Here is a 7861-nt window from a genome sequence, read left to right on the forward strand (position 1 = left end):
CCACACACTCAGAGGCTTTCAGAGCCATCGCATCTAAGTCTCAGCCCATCTCCTTGCAGCTGTGGCTTCTCTCTGCCAGACGGCCCACTCTGTCTTTGTTGGATCCTTCTGTACACTGACCGCACTTCACCCGACATTTGTTTCTGATAGTGGAGCCGGCCTCGGGCATTAACAAAAGCAACGTGCTTTCTTGCTCTGATGGCGGGTCTTCCTGTCCACATGAGAGAAGACCAGCAGTGACAGCGGGCATGACTCTCCCTGGGATGCTTCCTAGTGAGCTCACTTTGCCTTGTAAGAGTTAATTCCCTAAAGGAGAAGTTAGGGAGTTCTAAGATCACATCATCTAGGGTGAACCAGAGTCACAAAAATCAGCAGTCAGACTCCCATTTATTTGGGAGGCACACCCTGGAATGCACTGTGGTGTGTCAGAGGAGCTCAAGTGTGAGTGTGGGTGGGAATGACCCAGGGGCTTCTTCCTCTAAGCAGCAGAAGTTTGAACTTCAACCTAGTCTCCACTCACAGAATCTGGGGGCTGGAGCTGGGAAACCTGCTCAGCTAAACATGGCCCAGGTGATTCTGATAGAAGCGAGTGGAGAACTGTGCCAGGGAAAGGTGCCCAACCAGTGGCACCCTCAGCACCTGTGCAGCCCCCAGAGGGAGGTCGTGGAGGCAAGTTTGGGAGACAGAAATCTGCATTTTTGAAGTAAAGTGAAAGGGAGAAGTTTGCACTGGGAACAAGATTTTGGAATAAAACATACCAAAAATTTTTAATTTCCTAAGTTCATTATGATACTAAAAACATACTGGAAAAAACTATTAGCCATGTGGTGCACTGACTGCAGGGTGGCCCCATCCCCACCTCCTGGAGCCCTCAGGCCTTCAGGAAGGAGAGGAAACTCAACTGACATCTGAGTGAGCTTGGAAGGAGGCTCTTCCCCTGGGCAGATGAGAGCACAGCCCCAGCCAGTTGCTGGATTGCAGCCTGTGAGGCCCTGAGCAGAGGACTCAGCAGAGCTGTGTCCAGACTCCTGCCCCACAGAAACTGTGAGTGTTGTTATAAGCTGCTAAGTTTGTGGCAATTTGTTATCCAGAAATAGAAAACTAATAAGCAATACTTCTACTTTTGGAGAATTCTCAAGGATTGTCTTTTTAAAAAACAGAATTGGAGGACAGACTCAAGCATTTACCCACCTTTCCTATATGAACTATGCCTTAAGGCGACAAAATAGTTGATGGAGCCAATTTTCTCTCTATGGAAATCTTGCAGATATTAAATGGGATGGCAAAATAGAATTCTAATATTACTACTTTGTTCCTTTTCATCAAGTAGTGACAATGATTGTCCATGGCTGCTAATGGGAAAAAAAGAGATGACTAGATATCATGTACCTTTTGAGGTAAACACACAATCCCGTCTATGAAGTAGCATCACCAAAAACAAACACATAAAGAAACCCATACCTGAAGCTGACCAAGCTTCCGGATCTTACTGCCAACTCCCAGACAAAACGGGGCATGGGGAACATAGTAAAAAATACCACAGCCCTCGGCAAATTCCAGACTGTGGGACGCTGCAGGACAAGTGAGTGACAGACGTCAGCTTGCCGATGGGGCAGAGGGTGAGAGAAACCTGCATATTAAAATAGCCCTAAGACACACATCAACCATTTGCAAGTTTACATCTGGTTTGGATCCTAATTAAAATTAAGAAAAATCAAGGTAGCGTGAACCTTGGGTTGGGTATGTGATGGTGATTATAGAGTTTTAAGTATGTCGATGCTATAAGATTACACATTTTAAAAGATGCTTTTTTTAAAGAGGTATTTGCAGATGCTGGACTATTATCCTGTCTGGGACTTGTTTCTCACAGCGGGCTGGAAGAATTGTTGGTGCTGATGGATGGGGGTGGGCTATGCTGGGTGCTGGCACGCAGAGCTCACTGCAATACTAATTACCACTATGTCACTCTCAACATCTATCTGTGCTTGAAAATGTCTGTTACATGGCTGGGCACGGTGGTTCACACCTGTAACTCCAGCACTTTGAGAGGCTAAAGTGGAAGGATCAAGAGTTCAAGACCTATCTGGGTGAGACTGTGTTTCTACAAAAAATTTTAAAAATTAGCCAGGCTTGGTGATGTGCATCTGCAGCCTCAGATACTCACGACACTAAGGCAGGCAGATCACTTGAACCCAGAGATTCAAAACCAACTGGGCAACATAGCAAGACCCCATCTCTAACAAAGAAAAAAAGAAAAGAAAAAGAAAAAACAGAAAAATTAGCCAGGTTATAGTCCCAGCTACTTCAGAAGCTAGGGCGGAGGATAACTGGAGCCCAGGAGTTGGAGGCTGCAGCGAGCTATGATTGCACAATTGCACTCTAGCCTGGGCAACAGAGTGTGATTCTGTCTCAAATTTAAAAATAAAAAATCCATTATAAAAAGTTAAAATTTCAAGAAAGCAATTGGCAGAGCACCACCTTATAGGGCTAGAGTTTAAGGACTAATTCTTTCTTCCCATGAAAACTTACATAAACATAGAAATTAATGAAGATTACAGATTTGCTCTGACAAACAAATCTTATGTGGCAAACTGCCCTGGAACACATTTATTACATGAAATGAGGAGTGACTAAGTAATGGCTTTAGTGCAGAATTAAGCAATGATTGTCAAAAGGATTCTTTCTTCTCTGGGCCTCTTATCTAATTGTTGTGACTTTTATATAATGACCTGCAGAATCACAGCAATAACAGCAGCTCATTGCAAAATCTCATCTCAGAGGAGGGGAGATTTGGTTGAAGTAAAAAAGTGTTTGGCAAATATTATGTGCTGTGGTTTATAAACCAAGTACTGACTCACATGTCTGACAGCTCCCGGGACCAGAAACTCCCAGAGATCGCTGGGCCCAGGGAGCTGTGAGGCAAGGTCAGGGCCCGGATGGGGGTGGGTGGGGACAAGGAATGAGGGTCAGTCTCGCAGCTAGGTGGAGGCTGGCCCAGCTGGCCTGGGACTGTCCCCAGGCAAGTCTGTGGGACAATTTGGTTGACACTTTCTTTGCTCCTCCAGTTGTTTGATCACCCAGCAACTTCTGCCTACTGAAGTTCACACTGGATGCCAAACTCAGGGACCCAACCTTGGCCAGCAATTGCCCCTTGTCCTCTATGCAATTCCCTGAAAACCATGCAGGGAACTTTCCCTGGCTAGACCCCAGACTCACTCACCTCCAACACTGGCTCTCACAGAAGCCAGGAGAGGTGGCTCAGGCAGGCAGGGAAATGCTTGTGAGGGGAGCCTGGGTTAACCCAGGGTCAGTGATGAAGAGTTAGACTGTCGATTCTCCTGTGACTTATCTTCATACCTGCCCTTGGAGAAGATGTCCTACAAACCCAATCACTGGGGTGCATGCCAGGGCCAGGGCAGGGGTGCATTTGAACTCCAGGCCCTTTGCCTCTACCATGCTGCCTGGTCCATGACTCCTGGAGCAGGAGGTCCAGCAGCGCGGGACAGGCAGTTAGGGGTCAAGACCAAAGTGGCCTTGGAAATGGGTTTCCAAGTGTGTCAGCCAGGGCTCCCCCTCATGGATGCTCAGCAAGTTCTTCCGCAGTAAGGAAGTTTGGGGAAAGCTCAGAGGTGCTTCTCTGGAGAAGAATACCAGGGAGGGGCCTGGCCCCGTGTTCCACCCCGTGCTGGGTACCAGAAGCAGGGCATCTCAGTAGATTACTAACTGTAGCTCTCCAGGAAAAAAAGCCCCATCTGTAGCATTTGACTCTTCCTATGATGTAATTAATTCTACCCTGGCCAGTTTCAGCCTACCATGTGGTGTTACTGAGTGTACAGTGGGTAAGGGAGAAATGTGGTACCCCACCATTAAAAATGTCCCCACATGGACACCATAGACGTAAATAACCCTAAGAGCACAGACTGCAGTGAAAATTGTTAGGTATTAGTGAGTTTCCCCTATCTATTGCCTTTTTAAACATCATTAATTTACTTCTAAGCTTACGTGGTTGATTTTGGATGATAACTATGTGAAAGACACAGCTTGCACAATTCCTGGGAATTTTATAATCAGCTCTTGCAAACGAGTGCAGTCAGAGATGCCAGAGCACCCCTCCCAGTCACTGAGGCCTCTGCTCTGGAAATCTACAGGCTGAGAAGGGGTAGCAGGTGAAGCAGTTTGAGGACAACTAAAGGTTAAATGTGTGGCACTGCATGGTGATGGGTAGACACACCCAAGAGTTAGTGGGGGAAGACACTGGTGGTCCCTGGCAGAGAGAGCAGAGAGGCCCGACATCATTCCCATCTACCAGCTAATCACGGAAGCACGGCATGCTTGTCTGCTGGTGCAGGGCAGGGATTTCTGGAAACTGGTCAAGTTCTTGTTCTGCTAGAATCAAGGGCCAGGAAATGGTGTCAGCCTCGCCTGTCAGCTGCTATTTACACCACACACCATACCTGCTGCTTAGCTTGTCTTCAGGGGCCGTGTCACCTTGCTGGGTACCCTGGGCTACCCTGTCTGTGGGCCACTGCTGACCAGTGCTGAGCAATAGGACAGTGGCAGTGGGGGAGGTAATAACAAACATCATGAGATAAACTGGAAACAGTTTCATGGCCCACGAGTTTCCTCATTGGTTTTGGGAAGCAGCTCCCAGTGCTCCCATCTGGCCTCTGGGGCCACACGCCACAGAAGTGAGTGCCGCAGCATCCTGCACAATTATTTTCCCTCTCATCCAGTGTTACCAGTTAGCCTCCTACTTTCAGGAAGACAGTGGGCTGGGAATCAGGCTATCTACTGCAAGACTGGCAGCCAGCTTCAAACTAACCTTTGCGTTAGGCATGCTTCCTCTCGGAGCCTCCATTTTAGTTACACCCACATGAGGTGCTAATACAGACTAACTCATTGATGCTGGGAGAGTAGAAACAGCAAAGTGGGGACAGTTTTCAGGTTGTGTTGTGTTAAGTCCTGTTTGTTGTTATCGTCCACTCACCATCATCCACTCCAGTGTGGCCTGCCTTAACCTGGAGCAAGTCGCGCGAGTCTCCTGGGACCTCAGTTCTGTGGCCTTGATTTGGTGATCACATCACGTGGAGAAGCTTTTGTGGGTTGCCTCAGTGTCCCACAGGGATGCCACTGTGGGGGGGAAGGGGGGACTCAGCCCTGTGGGTGACTTGAAGAGCTCCCAGCTCACTGGGGCAGCGGAAGGAAGAAGGCCAGGCCTTTTGCCTAAGAGCCTGCTACAGGTGAACAGCCTGAAGACACCAAGGCCAGGCTGGCTGTCACGGTCCCAGGGGCCAGAGTTTAGATGAGTTATTCCAAAACCCTGGAAGAGTGGAAATCCCCACTTCTCACAGATGTTCCTGGAATGTGGCTTTCCTGCCCTGCAGCTGGTCAGTGAGGCTCCCACAAAGAAATACAAATCCACCTCCACAGAACTCTCTTGTACATTGTTTGTGATCCAACCATCAGTTTCCTTCCCTGGTTTAGAGGTGCCTAGGGAATTTTGGTTAACGCTTTCATTTCTGCTCTTTAATTCAAGGCCTTATGAAAAAAAATGGGGAAAAAGAAAATGAAAAGGGGCCTGGGGCACAATTAAGGTGATCTTCACTACTCTCTGCAGAGCCAGCTGGTCCTCCTCTCTCGAGCCTGCTTCTCCAGGGTGGCCTAGTAATCTGACGCCCACCGTCCTTGACACCTGCTCCCCTGCTCCCAAAATCTGTGGGCAGGAGAGGTTTGGAGAGACCAGACAAGGCTCACGTGGGTCTTTCACATTCAGAATGTGTCTGTGTCTATGTACGTCTCAGAAGTGACTGTAAAGCTGCCCCCTTTCTCCTATCCATAGGCCTCAACACTGGACTTGAGAGACTCTGCTGCTTTGGGAAATATGAGAGACGTCATCAGGGCTGATGTCACAGCCAGAGGCTGTGTTATTTTCTAACTGAACCTTACAGACTATTAACATGTGGATCCTACCAGGGACATGTACGAGAAATATTGTAATAAATGAGCTACTCAGACACGCACACGCATAGGTGCAGAAAGACACCTACCCGCGTGGCCAAAGTCTGCCACTAAAAGAGCCACCTACAGCCTTTGTGAAAAATCATTCCCATACTCCAGCTGAGGGAACCAGCAGCCATTTCCCCTGACTGCTCATTTCACAAATGCAAAAACAACCAGATCCAGAAAGGTTAAAGTGACTTGCCCAAGTTGATAGTCTAGTTAGTGGCAGAGACCAAATTAGAATCCAATATTTATGTGAGTGTCAGTGTGTGCGGGCATGTGTGTGTGCATGTGGTCACACGTGTAGACTTATGTGAGTGTCAGTGTGTGCGGGCACGTGTGTGTGTGCATGTGGTCACGCGTGCAGATTTATGTGAGTGTCAGTGTGTGCGGGCACGTGTGCATGTGGTCACACGTGAGTGCACACACAGAGATTGTGCTTCTCTCCAAGTAATCACACTTAAAGGAATCCAGTAATCGCTCCTGTAGATCTTAACTATAAAATCAGTGTTCAGCATTAATACAGTGGAACCATTATTGGAACAAACAAAAGACAGAGTATTGTACTAGTTCAACATTAGTAGTGTGGTTAAGTAAACTATCACGTAACCATATAGTGTATTATGCATAAATTAAGTTATATTGGCAAAGAGTTTACACACCTATAGAGCAATGTTTATCTTTCAACATGCAAGTGGGGAAACTCTGGATTTAAAACTCTCTGTAGGGATGGGCGGCACCTTTGGCTCAGTAAGTAGGATGCCGGCCCCATATACTGAGGGTGGTGGGTTCAAACCTGGCCCTGGCCTAACGGCAACAAAAAAATAGCCAGGCATTGTGGCGGGCACCTGTAGTCCCAGCTACTCAGGAGGCTCACCCAGGAGAATTGCCTAAGGCCAGGAGTTGGAGGTTGCTGTGACCTGTGACTGCCACGGCGATAAAGTGAGACTGTCTCTTAAACAAAACAAAACAAAACAACACTCTGTAGGGGAATCTCAACTATGTCTAGAACGTCTCAGAAACCTGCTGACCTGCCAGCAGTAAGCCTTTCTGGGTGGTGGCATATGGATGTTTTTCGGTCCCAACTATTTCTCTGTCTTTTTCAACCTTCTTATAGTAGGTGTGGATGGCACAGGTTTTAAACTGAAAAGAAGATGAGAATTTTTAACTAGAGACTTGCACACAGGCTACTGATCCAGAGTGGTTTGGTGATTTTTCCTGTCTGGAAGCTCCAGGTCAGCACCCTGGCATGTCCAGGGGTCCGATGCTGAAAGGGGGTCGTGGGTCTCTTTCTCATGCAGCCCCCAGGCTTTGTCATGCACCTCGCATGTGTCTGGCTGTAGGGTTAGCCGTCCCCTCTTTGGCTCCTGTGTGCTCTTCTGCCCAACCTCCGTGACCACTCCTGGGGGATCCTCAGGCAAACATCTGTCCTCCCACCCCACCTCGAGACAAAATGATCTGCCTCTGACCTTGAATTCCTCTTTGTTTACTTCCCCAAAGCCTCTTGGGAATTCATGAGCTTTTTGGCTTTTGCTGTGACCTCCCACAAGTTTAGAAAGTAGGACTCACCAGAGCAGGCGGTTGGGAGGGTGGACTCATGGTCCCCACCCCATCCTCAGACATCCAGTGGATCTGGATTTCCTCCCCTGCTTTCCCCTTTATGGGACTAAGTTTGGCATGTGGTAGAATGAGGCACGTTAAGACTCTGTGGCCACCTGCTGAGTAAAAACTGGGCCCTCTCCTGAGGTCTGGGGAGGGCCGTGGGAAAGTGCTGTTAATTAAGCAACTGCAGTCACTATTCTTCTTTTTCCTAACTTGGAGGGACTTGATCTGGGTGGGCGATCGCCCAAGCATTTAGTAG

This window comes from Otolemur garnettii, unplaced genomic scaffold (assembly GCF_000181295.1).
Source record: "Otolemur garnettii isolate 467f Iridium unplaced genomic scaffold, OtoGar3 scaffold00136, whole genome shotgun sequence".
NCBI lineage: Eukaryota > Metazoa > Chordata > Mammalia > Primates > Galagidae > Otolemur > Otolemur garnettii.